This window comes from Marmota marmota, unplaced genomic scaffold (genome assembly GCF_001458135.2).
Source record: "Marmota marmota marmota unplaced genomic scaffold, marMar, whole genome shotgun sequence".
NCBI classification, from domain to species: Eukaryota; Metazoa; Chordata; class Mammalia; order Rodentia; family Sciuridae; genus Marmota; species Marmota marmota.
This window is the reverse complement of record NW_026000223.1, coordinates 1,956,605-1,977,837: the sequence shown is the minus strand read 5'-3', so window position 1 is coordinate 1,977,837 and position 21,233 is coordinate 1,956,605. Positions and strand designations below refer to the sequence as shown.

The following is a 21,233-nucleotide window of genomic DNA, read 5'->3' as shown; positions in this document are numbered from 1 at the left end:
GTTGCTCCATCAAAGTGTCCTTTTCTCCAAGGATGTTTCCCCACATTACAGCATTTCAACCACAGAGTCTTGATTTCTGATACCCAGGTCAATAATCAATGCTAGAAAGTTCCATTTTATGCACAGACCTTCAGGGTAGAAAGTTTCTCCACACCCTACCTCCAAGGAGATGATGCAAACAAAGGGATAGCTCTAGATTTCAAGCAGATTCTGTGTAGGTGCTTCACAGCAACTGTCATATTGGGTCCCCTAAAATTCAGACTCAAGAATATTCATCATCAGCCCATAAAAATATGCTTTATTCCAATTTGGCTCTCACCTCCTTCCTTCCCAACAGGATCCAAAATGTATGATTCATCTACAGATCTTTGTCTTGCTGCAGGGGATTGTGTGTCAAACTCAGACAAATCTACTTTGAACTTTTGCAGAATTCCAGTAAACACAGTTCTGGTATAAGTCTGAGGTCTATGGTCAGACAGTTCCTGAAGACCCCTTCACCATTCATTAAGGAACTAACATCTGACCGTCTACATGCACTTTGGCTTTACTTCCTACCTATTAAGCTAGAGAGATTTCTCAATACCATTTCTCACAAATGCCATCCTCTTCATGGTTTATCACACACATGCATCCTGTACTAAGACAAACAGTACATTATTACAATAGATCTTAATCAGGGTCCCAACCCATAGTAATGAAGAAGATTCTCAATGATGTCATTTGGATCGGACCTGCAATAGTACTGGGATCTACCTTGGTAGCTACAGGAATACAATTAAAGCTAAACCTAAAGGAATACAATTAAAGGGCACGCCTAGGTATCAGTAACAATGTGGCAGGCCTCCACTGCTGCCATCATGATACAAAGCCCATTTGAAGAAGCAAGTAGAGGGCAGAATGCATGTGGAATTTATGCAGAGAACTATTTCGTTTACCTCAAGAGGGGTAAGGCCATACATACATCAGAGCTCCTACCTCTCAAAGACGCCCTCTAGCAATGAAATATTATGACTTCCTCTCCTCCATTCTGCTAGTCCCTCTGCTTTTCTACTCACTGAGACCACTTCTTTGAGTTTGAGAAGAGTCAGCACCCCTGTGCACTCTCTGTTGGATCTGTCATCCTTGCCACCTCATCCCATGCTAACACAATGTCTGATTTGGGACACCTTCTCTGGTTTTATTTCCCACATTAAGTCTGACATCCTGTTCATGTTCCTTCACCTTATTATGATCACTAGCTTTGCAATCATTCATCCTGTCCTATCATGCCCATGATGTCCCTGAGATAAAATATCTGAAGGACTTGGAGTATTAACAAATTTTAGCTCGAAGCCTATCTTATATACTTTTTAAAAGATGAAACTGTAGAAGTTAATTAATTTTTCACAACACCACAAAGTTAATTAATGACTAGAACCCAGGCTTTCTGACGCACAGAACAAAGATCATTACACCAACCATGCCATCCCCTTCTTAGAAAACAAGTTCCGCAAAGGAAGGGAATCCAAGGAGGGTGTATCAGTAAAATTTAAGTTTGGGAACATATGACTCATCTTGAAGGTTAGATTTTGTTCTGGGAAACTATACAAGCATTGAAAAAAAGACGACAATGGCTACAATGTACAAAGAAATGCATCTAGGTGCTTTCATTTTTAACAGTTTCTGCAAAATTTGTCAGACTAAATCCTGATGAGATGAGAATGTAATTTTTTCTCTTTCCTTTAGAGTCATTTAACCAGTGTATGAATAAACTTCCACATTTCCTCAGTAATCTTTGATGGGTAGTACAGAAGATATAGTTTAATATTTGGAAGATCAATCTTTGTTTAAGTGAGATATCCCAACCTTCTGAATATGGAGATATATAAAGAGTTGTTTTAGTCAGATTTTTCATTGCTATGACAAAGACATGACAAGAACAAGGAGGGAAAGTTTATTTGGGGTTCACGACTTCAGAAGTTTAGTCCATGAACAGCAGACTACAGTGCCCTGGGTCCAAGTGAGGTAGAACATCATGGCAGAAGGGCCTGATGGAGGAAAGCAGTTCAGGACATGACAATCAGGAAGCAGAGAGTGCTCCACACCTGGGACAAAATATATGTCCCCAGTTCTCCTCCAGCCATTCCTCATCTGCTTATAGTTGCTACCCAGTTAATCCATATCAATGGATCAATCCACTGATTAGGGTTAATGCTCTCATGAGCCAACCATTTCATCTCTGTACTTTCTTACTTTTCCTTACAAATTCATTTTGGCAGGGGATACCTCATATCTAAATAGGGCTCTTTTGAAGAGTCAAATGCCTGGAAACCTGCTCCAACGTTGAGTCTCACTCTCAGAGTCCAAAAGTCTGTGGCTATGAGTCCCTTCTCATCTGAAGCACTTTGCTTCATGAGAATGATCATTGAAGTAGCAGGAGCAGCCTGGGAACAATCATGAGCATTTTCATATCTCTTAATACAAGCACATCTAACTTGCACATATTCATAAAGCAAGTTAACAGAAAGACAAACATTAAAACTCAAGTCCCCTAATTTCATTTTCCCCTTAACTTTGGTTACCTTATATACATCTTTTAAAATATTTTTTCAAGTCAATTTTTTCCATAGAATTTTGTTTTCCCCATCTGTTATTTTGGTGTTTCAGTGTAAAATTTTATGCATCTCTTAAATAAGAACCATATATTAAGCGTACTTAAAGTGTACGCTTAATATATGGTTCTTATTTAAGAGGTACATAAAATTTTACACTGTTTTTTTTTTTCATTAACAGCTCTTAATCTAGTGGTTTAAGTGGTTTAAGAGCTGTCACACACAGAACAGAGAAGCTGGCAGGACCTTACATGTATGTGATCCACTCCCCCCAAAAGGCTAAGAACATTTCCAATCTGATCGTAGAAAATAATTATTCTTCTTGATAATCTACACATTTCTTAGTTAATAAGTGTTTTGTTACCAAACTATTAATCACAGATTTCAGTAATAAGTTAAAAAATTCCATGAGGTTGGGATCTGCTACCTGCTGTGCATGCTGGTGGTTGAATTCCTCCTACTTGGACAGCTAAAGAGCAGCAACACTGTGAGGCTCCAGAGTCATCTGCTAAGTCATCACTAAGGTGAGGCCAGCTAACACCACCGATCAAATGGCAGTGTAAGGGACAGATGATTTTAACAGCCAGAGAGAACCTGAAAACACTGGACCTCAGAAGTGTTTTGCCACACATTTCCCTCTCTCCAAAGAAATACTTTCTTGCACCTGTCCAGAACATCTTTTCCACCTTGATCTAGAGTCATAATTTTTTTGTCTCCTCAGCATGCTTTTTGTTTGGTCATCGAACTTAGATGATAATTTCCCATTTCTGTCCCTGTAGTCAAGGTCAGGTAGTTCTGGCCCCAAACCCTCATACCTAGCCTTGGGAATCAGTCAGATTTCAAGATAACACCTCCTTGCTAGTAAGAGTTTTCAGGTCAGTTTGTTTCAAATTTTGTTCCTTTTTACTTTAAACTGCTAAACCACTACCATGATCCCCTGATCCTTATATTCTCCACCCTTTGCACAATAAAAGTAGATATGGAGGCCAGGAGTGGGGGCTGGGGTTGTGGTTCAGTGGTGGAGCGCTTGCCTAGCATGTGTGAGGCTCTGGGTTTGAGTCTCAGCACCACATACAAATAAATAAAATAAAGGTCCATCAACAACTAAAAAAATATATTTTTTTAAAAAATTAGATGTCCCCAGCTCATGATTTCCCTGTATCTGATCCCAAACCCTCTGTGTGTGGCCTCTGGGCATGTTATGTATCCCCCCAAAACTGGAAGTAATAAGATCTTTCTGTTTCCATTGTGTGTCCTTCTTAATTATTGAAGGGATTAGGCTCTCTTTCTTAAATATCCTAAATTAAAACATGACTAATGAGTCTTCACAACTTTTAAAAATATTTTCAGTGCAGTTTTTCTTAGCTAAATGTTCCTTTCATTAAAAGATATTATTTGGCATTTGTAACACAGATGCATAATGACTGAACTATTGCCAAATGGACCATACATCCTGGTTTTCCCAAGATAGTCTCTGTTTTAAGTCAGTTATCCCAGGATAATTGTTAAGAATGCCCCCCTTTCATTTGCACCACTTTGAACAATATCTTGTACTGTCCAACTACCCCTTACAAATGACCACTAATGTGGAATCTTTCCATCAAGCATTGGTCACACTACCAAGCTGATCACTCAAAATGTTTTTTTCTTTCTCTAAGCATCATTTTTATGGAACTCTCTCTCCAGATGCATTAGTTGCAGCTGTTTTCTTCTGGAATTCTTTTCTGTGTTTTATATCACTGTTTTTGACTTCAGTGATACTCAGTGAAGCTTACATAATTTTGTTTTCATCTCTGATGCTTTTCCTCATGTGAAGAAAAAAACTTTTGGCATTGATAATTAAACTAGAGGTGTTCATCTTTTGAATTGGTTCAGCCTGGAATTACACTTGTAAGAAACATCAATCTGAAAACTGAAAATAATTAAAGAACGTTTGCATTTTTACAATTGCCTAAACAAAAAAATGCCAAAAATCATAGCTTCTGTTACATACAGAACAGCATTCTTTTCTCACATCTTTCAGGCATAGTGTTTTTCCCCCAGACATTCCATAAAGAAAATACTGTTCTCAAAGGAATTCATCTTAGCCTAATTTATAGTATCAAAAATTAGAGCAATTTCAGCTCTGGAGGGGTTCCAGAAGATAATATAACTGTAATCAGGAATTTTTCATTAAAGAGGTTATCAAACTAGTTAGATGAAACTAATGCAAATTGTGTCTGCATTAAATATAAAGAAGCAGCACAGTTATTTTAATGAAACCTAAAGAATGATTTGAGGGGATCATTTAGATGGACATACAGTCAAGCAGTGAGAGAGGAAAGGGATCACCATTTAATCAGCACTTCCAAAATTGACAGAAGAAAACGCATCTCTCTTCTCACACACAACTCTGAGAGACAGATGCCATCTCCAGTCTTTAGTTCAGAAACCTGAGTGCCACAGAGAATCATGCATGCCCCAAGGACACGTGGCCTCTGTGATGGACATAAAGTGACTTGTTGGGCTCTCAAGGTGATGAACCATCAAGTTGTAAGACAGATAGGCTCCATCTGCCAAGTGTTATCTTTAACAGACAGACAATTGATTAAGGACAAAGTACACTTGGTGTAGCCAAGTATGCTTGATAAAATTTGCTCACAATCTATTTCTTATAACTCACTCAAAGTCAGTACAAGAATCACACCATTTTTCACATGCCTCCCTCATTTTCCAGAAATGTAGGTTATTCCCTTCGACTACAAAACAAAATTTTTAAGGTTAATCAAGCTGCAACACTTAACAGCACCAAACTGAAATTGAACTTCTCATCTGTATGGTACGGCCACTTGGAAATCAGGATGTTTAGAGAGAAAAATCATGATACCAGCCCTCAGGGAGATAGATATGCAAAACAATCACAACCATTACATGAGAGGTAGTATAAAAGGGGGATTCCAGGAGAACAACAGCAATGGAGAGGGAAGAAAGGTGTGGAGGGGCACCCAAGGTCAAGGATGCTTCAGAGAAGTGGACAGTGAATGGTATCAGGTCAGGAACCATTCTTGACCCAGATCAGCACAGAAGATGTGTCTCTGAACTGGATCAATGGCATTTATTTTCCTTGGCTAGAATTCATGGAGTAGATACTTGAGAGAATAAGAAAAAGACACTCCCCTCTATGTGATAGACTCTTGAATACTACAGAGAGCCCTCACTAGTCTTGGCAATAACCATCTATTGAACACTCCATGAAGCTGTGAGATTGCTCAAAGGAGTGGAATCCCTAGCAGATTTATACAGATAATCCTGGAAATCTGTATAAATTTAGACAACATCAGTTTCCCCCACATTTGAAGTCTGAGAAACACTTCTTAATTTATTTCCAAAACTTTGAAGATCCTATCTACTCAGAAGCAAGACAAACCCAGGAAGACCTCTTTCTGTCCATCTGAATGACACCCCTAAAGTATCTTTCTTCCCACAGTGAAGCAGGCTCTGCTCTAAAGAAAGGTTCGGGGTGACATACACACACACAGCCTGACAAGCAAATTTTATGGCAAATGCATGAGTGAACACAAAATATCTCAGAAAAGACCTTTCCTTCTTAAAAGGTCATTGCACAAAACAGTAAAACTGTCTACCATCACTTGCTCTTCTTCCAAGTGACATGCTTCAAAAGTGCATGAACTGTGGGGGTCCTTCGTGCCTTACACCTGGCTAAGAGGCTTTCAGAATTTCACATCCTCTTGGGTACCTGTGTGTCTGTCATGTAACATCATTTTTCAGGAATTATACTTCTCTTCTGTAACCTCCTCCTGTTTTTCTCTGCACTAGATTTCATTTTTTATAATTTCTCCCTGCAATTTGTATTTTAAAATGACACAGAATGTGGATCATATTTATTACCTTGATAGAGAACTTGCTACAGAAGTATTTTCTATACCCTCTTCTATAAGGTAAGACTCTTTCAAAAGTTTACCTAGCCAACAGCTACTTGCTATAACTCCTTCCTTATGTAACCTAGCTATGCGCATTCACCAAAACCAAATGAATTTAGAGGTAGCTTTCTTAGTTGTGACAGGAGAAAAAAAAGAAAAGCAAGTCAGCAAACAGAAGCCAACTGGGAGCCTTAAGTCTACTATACTGCATGGTTATCCACACTGCTAAATTTGAAATGTCAACAGGGAAGGGTATATGGTGCACAGCGTTGTATATGACAAACCAGTACAAGTATTTTCAGAGATCACAAGAGAAAAGGGGAAAAAACCTGGAATTATCTGTAATTGTTGCAGTATCTTGGAGAAAATGGGGACTTGTCAGATGGGTAAAGAAAGCTCAGAAATCAATGTGAGAATAAACTGACATGTTGGGAAATAGGTGTGCAAGGCAAGAGGAATTCCAGGAATGAGAAATTTATTATGCCCTCAGAAGTAGTACAATATCAGAAGTAAATGTAGTAGTAATTAACTATTGGTATGGTGCTTTAAAAAATACTTCAAACACTTAAAACCAAAAGAAGCATGTGTTAGTCAGGTTTTTGTCACTGAGATGAAAATACTCGACAAGAACAACTTGGAGGAGGAAAAGTTTATTTTGGGCTCACAGTTTCAGAGGCTGAGTCCATGGTCAGCTGATTCCATTGTTCTTGGCCCAAGTGAGGCAGAACATCATGGTGGAAGGGAGTGGTAGAGAAAAGCCGCTCAGTTCGTAACAGCCAGGAAGCAGAGAGAACTCACGTGCAAGAAGCCCAGGATAATATAATCCCCAAGAGAACGTCCCCCATGACATAGTTCCTCTAGCAACCCTCCACCTGCCTGCTCCCACCCAGCAGTCCATTCAAATTATTAATCTGCTTAATGAATTTATCCACTGATTAAGTTATAGCTCTCATAATCTAATTATTTCACCTCTGGACATTTCTGCATTGCATAACACATGAGTTTTTGGAGGAACACCTCATGTGCAAAGATTAACAATGCAGTTTCCTTTCATTAATTTATAGACTTAGCTTTAGCTAAGCAATTGTAGTTCCAGAAGGCATTCGGGTGTCCTACTAAATATGTATATAGTAAATCCTTATATCATTTCTAATTATATTATAAATATAGTATATAAGTAGTATATAAATGTACTACTTAAATAGCATAAATATAAAAGACAGAAAGGAGTAAGTGCATAACAGGATAGAAGGGTAGGTATTGGTATGGTGGTGATACAGGTAGAAGACTGGAAGTTTATGATGCTAGTCCCTAAAAGTGGGTGGTGGGGGAGTATTACTAACACAATTCTTGACCTAGTATTAAAATAATATTTGTATGCTCACAATAATGTTAATACTGTTTATTGCCTTATTTTAAAGTTAACAGGCAGAAGAATCTACAGTTTAACATATGCTACAAGGTAACCTCCAAACTGGTGAATTTTACAAAGCACCTTCAGGAAATTCAAAGACAGAAGTGAAATGGGTGAAGACAAAATTAAATATAAGCTCCAAATATGAAAGAGGTATATATTCTGTTCTCCTATTCAGTCCATTGTCTTAATCCTAGACTTCAGGAAACAACTGAACTAGTTTCAAGAAAATAACAAACCATGCCCTAATTCCAAAAACCAAACAAGTAGTCAACCAATCAAACAAACAGAAAACTAAGGGTAGTGCTTCCCTTAAAAATTGAACAAGTTCAGAGGAGGATATACAATCAATCAATAATTACACGAAAAAATGCTCACCATCTCTAGCAATCAGAGAAATGCAAATCAAAACCACTCTAAGATACCATCTCACTCCATTAAGGATGGCAGCCATTATGAAGTCAAATAATAACAAGTGCTGGCGAGGATGTGGGGAAAAAGGTACACTTGTACATTGCTGGTGGGACTGAAAATTGGTGCAGCCAATTTGGAGGGCAGTATGGAGATTCCTTGGAAAGCTGGGAATGGAACCATCATTTGACCCAGCTATTCCCCTTCTCAGACTATACCCAAAAGACTTAAAAAGAGCATATTACAGGGACACAGCTACATCAATGTTCATAGCAGCACAATTCACAATAGCTAGACTGTGGAACCAACCTAGATGCCTTCAATAGATGAATGGATAAAAAAAATGTGGCATTTATACACAATGGAATATACGCAGCACTAAAAAAACAAGATCATGGCATTTGCAGGGAAATGGATGACATTAGAGCAGATTATACTAAGTGAAGTTAGCCAATCCCTAAAAAACAAATGCCGAATATCTTCTCTGATATAAGGGAGGTGACTCAAAGCAGAGTAGGGAGGAAGAGCATGAGAAGAAGATTACCACTAAACAGGGAAGAGAGGTGGGAGGGAATGGGAGGGAGAAGGGGAATTGCACAGAAGATGGAAGGAAACCCTCATCGTTACACAAAATACATATACGATGGTGTGAGGGGGAAGGGAAAAAAAGAAAGAAAGAGAAAAGTGTCACAGTAGATTGGGTAGAGAGAGGTGATGGGAGGGGAGCTGAGGGGAGGAAGGCAGGAAGGGCAGCAGAATACAACTGACACTAGGATTGCTGTATGTATACACATGGCTGTATAACCAATGTGATCCTGCAATCTGTACACGTGGAAAACAGAGAATTCATACCCTATTTGAATCAAATATATGATATGTCAAGATCATTGTATTGTCTTGAGCAACTAATAAAAACAATTGAACAAGTTCATAGGGAAAAAAGCTTTAGTTAGTTGTTGGCATATGAGAATAACATTTTTCACATTCTCTTATAGTAAAGATTCATTGCATTTGTTGTTCACCATTTCTGTACCAAGATACTCAAGACTATATATTTAATAAAGAAATGAAGTTAATTATTTCACCATTTTGGAAATTCATGAGCATGGTGTTTAGATCTGCTTGGGTCTTATCAGGGCCCCCAGGGCTGTATAAACTCATGGAAGACAGCATTATGGCAGAAAATTGTGTGAGAGGGAGAGATGGGGAGGTAAGACAGGAAGCCAGAGAGCATGGAGGAGTCAGGCTTGCTCTTTATGAAAACTCACTATTAAAAGAACTAACTGGGGTCTCATGAGAACTACCTTAATTCCTCTTGAGTACACACCCCCAATGATCTAAAAACTTCCCATTAGGGTTCACCTCTTATAGGTTCATCTTCTGCCATCAACACGATGGGACCAAGCTTCCAACAATATCAACCTCTCGGAGACACACACTATATCCAAACCACAGCACCCGTTGACACCAAATCACAACTTAAAACCATAAAGTGATGGTGTTCACCCTCCCCTGTTTCCCCTATTCCTAGGATTCCCATTCAGGACAGAAACTTGAAAGATAAATAGTTATGTAAGACAAAGGAAAGGCACAGCAATCAGCCATTTTTCATTAACTATAGTAGACAATCAAGCATATCAAATATGTTAGGAAATCTAACAGAGTTGTGAATTAGGAATAAGATTGGCAGGCCAAAACAGAGATAATTTAAGAAATAGGAAAAAATACTGAAACAAACTGAAGAAGTGATTACTACCAAAAGTAAAACAAAACTCCTTTCCAGGAAAATAAAGAGCAAGAAAGAGTAGTTGGAAACTAAAAGTATGGTTGTTAAAATAAACAGTAGAGAAATTAAAGATAGATCTAAAGGGTTCTCCAAAGTATGGACTAAAGTATAACAACAGAAATTATGATAAAGGAAACTCTAGAGTCCAAGTTAGGAGATACAGAAAGAAAGTGAAGGAGAAATTATTAAAGAAATAATTAAAATAAACTTGTTTTGCTGAAAGAATCCACTAATCTACAGAGTAAGAAGTCTCACTGATTACAGATCATCATAAGTACAAAAAGATCAAGCATAACACTGAAAATATTTAAATACCTAATAGATAGATGATCCCAAAAGCTTTTCAAGAGAAAAAGAAGAAACAATTCTGGGGCTTGGAACGTAGCTCAGTAGTAGAGTGCTTGCCTAGCAGAAAGGAGACCTTGGGTTGGATTCCTAGCACCACAAAGGGAAAAGGAAAGGAAGGGAATAGAAGAGAAAGGAGGGAAGGACCAGGCAGGACAGGAAAGGAAAAGATGGAATAATGCAATAGAACTTCCAAAGTCTAAAAGGAAAACTCCTAAACCTAGAATTTTATACTCAGCCAAAGCATCATACAACTTTGAGAGAGTGCAAGAACCAGGACATTTATCTCCTATTTACGTTTCCTTAGGAAGTTACTATATGATATACTATAATAAAATGAAAGTTTAAGCCAAGAAATAGGAAGATATTAAAACAGGATTTAATCAAGAAGAAGAATAAAACGAAACCCAGGTTGTCAGCTCTGTGGGCAGATCTAGGATCTGTGAGTCTAGTGTGGACCAGAAAAAAAAGGAAAACTCTCAGAAGGAGATTTCATGAGGGGACAGACTAGAAGTATGATAGATAGAAAGTATGAAGATATGATAAAGGAAAATAAAATACATGAAAGAAATGCAATTTAATTTTAAGCCAATGTCACTGATTTGAATTTGAATGCTAGGAATCTTTTCAGTGAACTAGAGGTCATGACATGGGTTCCTTAATGTGGGGTGTGTGTGTGTGTGTGTGTGTGTGTGCGCGTGTGTGTAATCTTAACTTCTTGACCTGATATTAAGAGATATTTATATAGTCACAATAATGTAAATGCTATTTATTGCTTTACTTTTAAAATTAACCTTTGGGCAAAGACTTGAATGTTTACCATACATTTCTAATATCAACAATCCACAAGAAAAAGAGAGGTTGGCAGAGTAGGACCTAAAATAAGAGAGGAAAAGTTGGGGAAAGTTCATGAGAGTAAGATACGCATTTCATCTTGCAGGGAATAAAGAGATAATGCTGCATATTAATAGGAAGAAAATGGCTTACAGCTTACAGTTCTATTACAGTTACATTAGTAGAAGATTAATAGGAGAGTAGTCAAATACAAATGACCAAAATCCCATCTTTCATATTGCAGAGTGAATTGTCTAAATCTAAAAAGGCAAGACATTATTGAGCTTTCTATTAGATTGTCTTAAACAAGAACCAGTAGATTTTTAGAAATTAAAATTAAATTTAAGACTCCTCTAGGCATATGGGCAGGAGAATCTTGCTTTTCCTCAGCAGACACTTAAGTACCACTGCATGTGTGTATTGTTATGGAACACCTGGATAAAAAGCCAACATGTATTTGCATATGTAATACTTTTCATAGCAGTTATTGAGTGCTCTTTTATTTATTTTATAGACTGCATGCAACTTTTGTACACGTATGTCCTTTACCCATAGGCACTTCCCTTGAGTTATATATGATTTTTTAGTTTCTTAAGTTTTTCTTCTTCCCCTATAAAATTTCATGATCAGTGATTCAGTAATCTGGGTTAGGTACAATCATTGTCTGTGTCTTTATTTCTTTCAAATGCAAAAACTCCAAAGGACATAAATAGTGGAATCCTAAGGGTGAGGTGTTACTTACTAAAAGGAGGGTAAAAATCTCAGAAAGGCAAAGCAAGGAGCCATCAAGACACTTTGTTCCTTTCACTATTCCAACAAGGTCCTTTACCTTCCTAGACTTTTTAGTTTTAGATCCAGTAAGTACTTAGCTTATATTTACACAGAAAAAGTGAAAAGTTCAAAAGCACTGAACTGATCCTTAACCCACTGACCTAGAGGACAGGACATGTTTATGAAACCAGTCTCTTGAAGTTGGAAGAAACATGGAGGAAAGGGTTAGAGACAGGAGTGGTAAAAATCCCTAACCATAAACCGTTTCACACAGTCCTCTTGAAGTATTTGTTTTGACAAATTTGTACCCAGTGGCCCATATTAATGAGGTGACAATTAAATCACAAGTGAAGTCAGAAACTGAAAAATGGCTTTAGGACAAATGTTTACCGTTCTAGGCCATGTGCAAACCTTTGAACTTTTGTGAAGTTCAAACAGACAGGACTCCATGTAAAGCCCCAGGGCCCTTCCCCAGTATGGGGAATGTTCTTATACAACTGCACCTTCAGAATTCCAAATTATATTAATCTTTGCACATAAACATACATATTCTGTAAAGAGATATTCATACAAGTTATAAATATTTGTCACATTGGGTTATAAAAAAATTGATCATGTTTGCTCATGAGACAGAGAGTGTAATTACCCTAAAGTTAACCATTTGTGAAGGATTTGACATCTCTGGAGGTGGGCACTCAGAATAGGGTGAGCATTTTTATGTCTCCAGTTGTGTGGTAGAAGATGGGAGAAGATTCTAGACCCATTCCACAAGTACACCCAGGCAATGTTGGAAGTTATTCTACTCATTAATGCTGAAAATATCCTCGTTCCTTCAACCATCTCTTCATTATCTTTAAGACAAGAGAATCTGGTTTGAATTTTTTTTTGAAATTTCTTTTTGTATTTTTTCTAAGTAAGTCTACTTTCATTTCTATACTATATACTAGGCACAGAGAACATTATTCTCTTCCCTGAAAGTCATCATTGTGCCAATTTGGAAAACAGAGTAAAAAAGAAAAAAAAAAGGATATTTTCAGAGCCAGGGGTTGTTACAAGTTGATTTATAGGATTTGAAAGTAAAGGATATGATTAAACAAATGTAGGTTAGACCAATAAACTAAGCATATTTGATTTGAGCATTTGGAAATACTCTAAACATCAATAAAGATTATAGGGAAGTAATCGTGGGGCTGCAGGGCTGAAATATGATTGAGGCTGGATGAATCAATAGTGTGACAGACAAAAGCCTAATTGATTGTATCAAGCCCTTTTTGGAGAGAGGTTGGTTAAGAAAAACAAAGAAAAAGAAAAGGCAAACACCGAATTACCCACTTTGAACTTAAGCAATATAGTTTTCTTGGCTAGCCCACTGTGGTAGAGGTAGAATGCCAAAGCCATCTTAGTTGGAAAGCAAAACGTAAGACTAACTTATTCCCATTGTTTTGAATTCATAGTCTCTAACAACTTTCAGAAAATTTGGCATCCCATGCCACTAATCTACAGGGAGAGAATGAATTTGTCAGGCTAACTCCAGTATATTCTCATCAGGCAGATGCATTTCTCATTATAAATTGATCATCTGGCATTCTGATTATAATGTGGATTTCCATGCTGCTTGTCTGTGGGGAGGGAGGATTCTGAGAGTCATTGTTGACTTGAGCACACGGCCTATTTAACAGTTACATTTCTCATTGTAAATAAAAAAATCTTGGCATTCTGGTTGATATTTAGTGTAATATGTGAACTATGCTAACATAAATCTGATTCTGAGAGACGGACCCACCCTTATGTAGTCTGCTAACAAAGTCACAATTTTCTGCTTGAAGTGTGCTGAAGGAACATAGTCCTGGATCATATCATTAAGGACACCACCTTACAAGCTCTGTCTAGGCAGCCATCCCCCAGGCAGATCTCCCAGTCTCTAGCATACCCGTGAACTCAAAGATGTAAGAAAGACAAGTGAGTATACAGCTCTTTAAGTAGGAAAATATGTCAAAATATGTAGCCTGCATGCAACGAGCATTGGTTTTGTGACAAGGGAGGAGAAGGGGAAGAGGAAAATGACAGACTCAGATTGTATAATTTTCCAAATATGGTTAGAGTAACTTTACATTCTTCTATATTTGTCTTCTGAGAAATGTTTTGCCTTACTGTAATCTCTAAAACAGCATCTAGCTTTTCAATAGAATTACATTTAAAGAAACAGAGTGAGACAGAGTTTAGTCAAGTCCCTTAAGCATGTGATAGACCTATTATATTATACTTATTCCCAGGGGAAATGACTTAATTTTGAGTAGAGCTCCCCAGTGTCAAAGAGAAAATTCTTGCAATTAGGGCATTAAATAGATATTGAAATATATAGAGACAGATTTTTTTAAATCAATGGAACTCAAATATTACACAAACACAGATTTTGCCTCAAAATTATCATGGATTGTGTCTTTATCACAAAACTTTTGAAGAAGAATAACAACATTTCAATAAGCTAATGAGAATTGAGAACTCTTTTATAAATAAATCTGCTTTGCAAGGGAAATAGTGGTTCTGAGCCAGGAAACACCTGAGTGCAGGTAGTCCTGAAACAGAGATTATAGTAAAGTGACAATGAAACCTCAGGGTAGGTGACACTAATTTCTTGATATGTCAGAGTGTTTCTAATTACGTTTTCCCTTAATTAGTTAGTTAGTTGCTATAGGGTAGTATTGACCTGTAGAACAGTAAAAGCCCCAAATAGCACAACCAGTAGATAATTCATAGAGTAGAATGAAACTTCCAAACCTTGTTTTGCATGTACTTTCCAAAGTTCATCATCTTTATGACTTACAAAATGTTATTGATATAGGGATTTGTGCATCCATGGAGCTTAAAGCTTCTATTACTGAGTGCAGGCCATACCCATAACCTCTCTTGAGTAATTCTTATTGCATTTATTGTCACAAGCAATTGATCCTTCATTTGAAAAGCATTCATTTATTCAAAGTACTAGTTGAAAGTTTTAGCTAATATCCTCGGGGATGCAAAGATAAAGATGTGGATCACTGCACTCAAAGGACTCACAACCACACCATAGGCTCTAAGTATCCCTGCACAGGACAGCACTTTATTAGAATTCTTGACATGGTATAGCACCTCTATAGTCTCCTTATGTTTATATACTATTTCCATGGCCACACGGGAAATTTCTGTATATACTATGGTGTACTATAAAGTGCTGGGCACAAAAGAGGTTTTCTAATAGTTATTTGTATCTGATTAAGGGCTAAAACATCTTCAATTATACGTGGGGGAATGTATAACACACATGGTCATATTTGGGGTGCTGTATCTCACAGTATTTTAACTTTCTATGATAGTGTTTTTATTCATTAATCTGCTCTCACGAATCTATACTATTTTGTAATCAGAAAAAAATTAGATAAATGAAAGTTAACAAGAAACTGGCGAACATTTCAAATTTATTTGTGCAATCCCACAAATAACATAGATATACAAAAAATTATCACAGCTTTTAAAGTATATTTAGTTCAATGTGGGGGAAAAAATGGGAGGCAGCCTGAGAAGAGACCTTATGCTCACCATGATTCCTCATAATTCTTTCTGTTCATGTATACAACCTACCAGAAACCACTGAAACAACAGAAATGGCGTCAAAATCCCTTTGCAATTCACCTTTAATCTTTGACCCTTATTATGTCTTGTCACTTTTAATGCATATGGTCTCTCTGTGGTATTAGCTGACATGTTTGATAACTAAACACATTATGTCAGAGGCCACCCAGCAGCTTCCATGATGAAAAGAGGCCTGAGTCCTAAAACATGACCCCCTCATCCTGGCTGTTCAGTTCAATTCTACTGCTGAAATTATTATACAAAGCTGAGCCACTGAGTCACACAGGGAATAGAGCTCCCACAGTTCCTGGGACTCTTCTTATTCATTTTATCCTTAATAATTAACTACTTATGTAAATACCCTTTTACTCATTCAACATGTTTGTGAAACGTGTATCTGCCAGGCATTATGCTCAGCCCTGAGGATTCATAGCAAGCAAGCATAAAAGTCACACTACCGTCACATGTCTTTTGGTCAAATGTGTATAATCAGCAGCCTCGGAGCATCTTTTTTTGATATTCAGTTCAGTCAACCAGTCAATCCATATCCCTAGGAGTTACGTGGTCTCCAAAATGAACTAGCATTTATCAGTGCCTATGTTTCCATTATTAAATGATTTTCTTATGTACATTAAACAAACTGTTTTATGTTTAAAAAAGTCTGTTCTGTGTTTACTGCCAGGGGGTCATGAACTATAGCTACCTAAATCAACCAAATCCAATATGGGGATCAATATGCACTTAATATGAATGTGTATGGAGAACTTCTCAGACTGTTTATAATGAGCACGCTATCCATAGGAATATGATGGAACACAGCTATTAAAGTTATGGCAAATTGACTGTGATTTAGGATTTTTCATTTTTTTTGCAGTAAACTATTAGAGTTAACACTCTCTGTTGAGCACCAAAGCAAAGTAAACAAAGTGTTCTCATCTTCCACATTTCCAAATGATACAGAATTTGCTGTAATTCTGTTTGCCTACTCAAAATCAGATTTCTGGACCATGCAACTTGCCAGAATATAGACACTTAAATCTGTATACTGGGTAAATATTTCCTAATCTGTTTTTATAGATTTGAAACTATAAAGAACTTGATTTAGGTGTATAGTACAAAGTTAACCAAATACAGGATGGTCTTAATCCATTTTTGGCTGTTAGAATGAAACACCATCAATTTGGTAGCTTATTAACAACAAAAATGTATGCCTCCAGTTCTGGAGCCTGAGAAATCCAAAATGAAGCTACAGGATAACTTAATGTCTGGTAAGGACCTACCCCTTAGTTCATAAATAGTACATTCTCATCTCCCAAAATCCCAACTATCTAATACCTGGTGATTAGGTTTCAACATATAATTTTGGGGAAAACAAATATTCAGACCATAGTACTAGCGACATGACTGCCACAGGGATGGAAACTGATATTCTATCTTGGAATTCTCTCCAATGTCCCACTCCTATTTGTATCCTACTTCCTAATAGGACACCATGTTCCTAAAGTGTCTATCCCACAGACACCTCATCTTAACCCCTGAAAGCCATTTGCATTCTATTGATAAGAATTATTCTTCTTCCTATGTTTCATACTGCTTCAATTGACTGAGATGCCAGTGCAAAAATCAAGGTACCAAGCTTGCAAAGCCCAGTACATTCTACTCTTTTAATATCTCTCCAAGAAGACTACTTCTCCAACTCCCCACTGCAAATATGAACATATTTCTCTTTCACTTAAAATCCTATGCTGTCCAGGTCAAGTCCAGATTATGTCCTGACCCTTGCTTCTGAATCTCTCTTTCTACTCCCAGCCAATTTCCCATCCTTCCTTCTCTCACATCCTGTTGGACCAGGGAAAGTGAAACAAATTTTTCAATTCCTGAAATCTTATTCTCTTTCTTCCTAAGAGCTTTTATATATGCATCTCTCTTTGGCCTTCACCTTGCCCATTTGCTGACAAGTCATGATTCTGCTCAAGCACAATTCTTTGAGGAAACTTCCACACCCACTCCTCCCCACCATTGCTAGACTGAGTTAGACACCCTTCGCTGAGTTCCCACTGCACCCTGCTTTTATCATTAACAAAGCATGCAACACTCTGGAGACTATATTCTCTGTTCACTTCTCTGTCTCCTACCACAAGATGGTGAACTGTTCCTAGTAGGGTCCGTGAATCCTGTCTGGACAGACTGGAATTAGCATTAGATCTGACATAGAGTGTTACATTGGTAGTCAATATGTATTTTAATATATAAACAAATGTATTCTTTTATGTTCATTCTAGAAAATACATTTATTTTTTTAAAAAAGAGAGAACAGAAAAAGGAATGTGTGAATGAAAACATAATGCAGCTCCTTTTCTCACAGGTGTCATGAGGCTTTGAGAATTTCACAATGGAGAATACAGAGGAATCCCATATTATACTTATCCAACAGAACCATGATCTCCCATAAATTTTTTACAGGTTTTTAAAATAGCTTTCATTTTTTATAAGCTAATATGTGCATTACAGGAAAAATAAAAACACAAGCAAAGAACAAAATCATCCAGTCACAAGCAGCTTAGTTGGATATGTGCTTCCAAGTTGTGCATATACATATACATATACAATATCCCATTTTATGTGGTTGAGATTGTAGTGTGTATCTTCTTATTCTTAAATGAAAGCTCTAGAATATAACACTAAAGGCAAAGAATTTATGGATTAATCTACTCCTCAAATATACTCAAATCTACTCTACTCTGGCTTTCTTATTTTCTAATCTGTACATCTTTCCTCTACATTATAGATTGGCCATTCTAAGTCACACTCATAGTTTCTGCTTTTATACAATTTCAGCTTAACTCATGGTCCATGATGGTTATCTTGGTTTCTGCCTGCATGATGCACTTTTGACTTCACTGTTCACTGCTTTGTTCGCCCCACATCAAATTCCCCATAGATAACATCTTCTCTTTTCAAACAAGGCCATGCCAAAAGTTCTTGGCAAGCTTACAAATGACTGGCCACTAGAGAATTAGCTTTGAGCATCGGGGACAATGAAGGTGGCTGAGGTCATGCGGTCTGCACACAGTTTGCTCTTCAGCAAAGAGAAAACTCTCAACTGCATGGTGCGTGTGGAAGAAGTGTTTAAAAGAACCTGTGGGGGTGTTTTGGGGGAAAGGGAAAGATTGTAGGCATTTCTAAGCACACTTGTTAAAGATAGATTTGCTAACCACTTTGGGTTTCATTTTTCAATCAGTAAGCACCATTCTTACCCCCTATGATTTTAAAATACTATTTGTTAGTATTATATGAGGAAAAGAAATCCCTAGAATATCACATGTGACAAAATACCACTTTGCAGTGGGGCTCCTAAGGCATAATAAAATCATAGATCATTGAAAGAGTGATCTCATAGAAGTTAGACATACTACCTTCCAGCGACTTCCTAGATGCTTTTCTTTTTTTAATCAACAGCAAGGAAAATACATTTTATCTGTTTGTCTTGTTTTCTTAGTGTAAACAGGTACTGACTGACCTAATGCCTTTTCATTTTTCCCTTAAACATTTCTTTTCTTGCTGCCTTATGAAGCACATTACTACACAACAGTTTACTATATGCTAACTCCTTATTTAGTTTATACAATATATGGTAACCTAGATAATACCTTAGCTTAACAATAAAGGGACTCTCTGTAATCTATATAATCTATATTCCTAACTAAATCCAAGCTCTATTCTCCAATAAGGTTTCATGGAGGAATCCTCTAAGATGCATTTAATACTATTACCTCATTCATATTGTAACTGATAAACTTTGGATCCCAAGATACCTCTCTGTTGTAAATATAACATAGCCCTGAGAAGACTGAGAGATGATTACAAGAGATGTAGAGACAGATGCAAGCTGATCAGAGGGTCTGCAATGACACTTCATCTCATAAATTCTCCATTCTAGTTCATGACTTGGATTATAAATTATAGTTTTCTCTATCCTTAGTAAATGCATATAGAATCCAAAACCATCTTTCAGAATCTCCCTCTTGAATTTGTTTCTTCTGATATTCTAGACACATTCACCCAATTTCCTTTTAAAGAAAATAAAATATTGAATTTTCTATTCCAAATTATTTAGGATATATCAATTATAAATACTTGCTATTAAATATCATTTCATGTCAAAATTCAGTTTGAAGACTTCTTTCTAATGGTAATGAAAATATGATAATTTTTTCTCAAGCTGCTATTTAATCTAAAACTAATTAAATCTGTGACATCTTGTCAGAAATTAGCCAGAAGCTTAATGGGGCGTGGGGGGAGAAGAGTTAGGGTTTCTGAGCATTTTTTACCATTTGCTTTTACCAGGTCTTTAAATTCCCATAGAAAGAACAGGGATCTTATACTCAGATGACTGCAGTCTGATCATAACTGCATGGCATATACTTAATATATGTCACAAAATTTTTGTAAGTTCAGAATGCCAATGCTTAGGGAAGGATTAAAAACAGACTATGTCTGATACCAAGCTTTGCAGAGTCGCATGAATAATCCATTTCTCAGGGTTCCCTTAACTTTGCAGAGTCTTTTGTAGCATTAAAGCTGAGCAAATATTTTGCAAATGAATCTGGCCCTAAGTGATCCAGTGTTAAATTCAGATCATTAATGGAGGAGAAGCTGCTTCTCATCTCAAGAGAAAAAGCTTTGCATCACCAAGTTCTTTAAATATTGACCTGGAGAAAAGCAGTCTGATCCTGAAGTAAGCACCCAGAATTCCCAATGGAGCTACAGAACACTCTGTCAAACCTCTGTCAAGCCTGTCTTAAGCTATTTCAGTTAAGAATCTATCCAATGAGAGAAAATATTTGCATATCCACATTTGATAAAGGGTTAATACCCACAATATATATGGAACTCAAACAACTCAATAGCAAGAAAACAATTAACCTGATTTAAAACAAATGGGCAAAAGACCTGAACATACATGTCTCCAAAAGAAGACAGGTAGCCAATAGGTTTATGAAAAAAATATTCAATATCACTCATCACCTGGGAAATGCAAATTAAAAACCACAATGAGATATCACCTCCCACCTGAAAGAATGACTCTGATTAGAAAGGGAAAAGATAACAAGAGTTGGTGAGGATGTGGGCAAAAGGGAAACTTGGAATACTGTTCATGAGAATATAAATTACTATAGCCATTAAGGCAAACAGTGTGGAGGTTTCACAATAAATTAAAAATGGAAATGCTACATGATTTAGCAAATCTGCTACTGGGTGTTTATCCATAGGAAATGACATTAATATGTTCAAAAGGTATCTGCAATCCCATGTTCATTGAACATTGTTCATAATAGCCAAGATACCTAATCAATGTAGGTATACATTGATGGATGAACGGATAATGAGAATGTAGTATGTGTGTGTATGATTATGAATATAATATACATATTCTATATATTACATTTTCTCTCTCTCTCATACACACGTACACACACAGAGAGAGAGCAATGTTATTTGGCCATAAATAGAAGAAAATCTTGTCATTTGAGATAATGGGAATGAACCCA

At 36.9% G+C, this 21,233-nt stretch overlaps 1 protein-coding gene across 6 annotated transcripts in view; it reads right to left on the bottom strand.

The window, feature by feature from the left end:
- The window catches only part of Nrg1 (neuregulin 1), a 990,069-nt gene that overhangs the window by 611,166 nt on the left and 357,670 nt on the right, over positions 1-21,233 (bottom strand). The window lies entirely within an intron of this gene.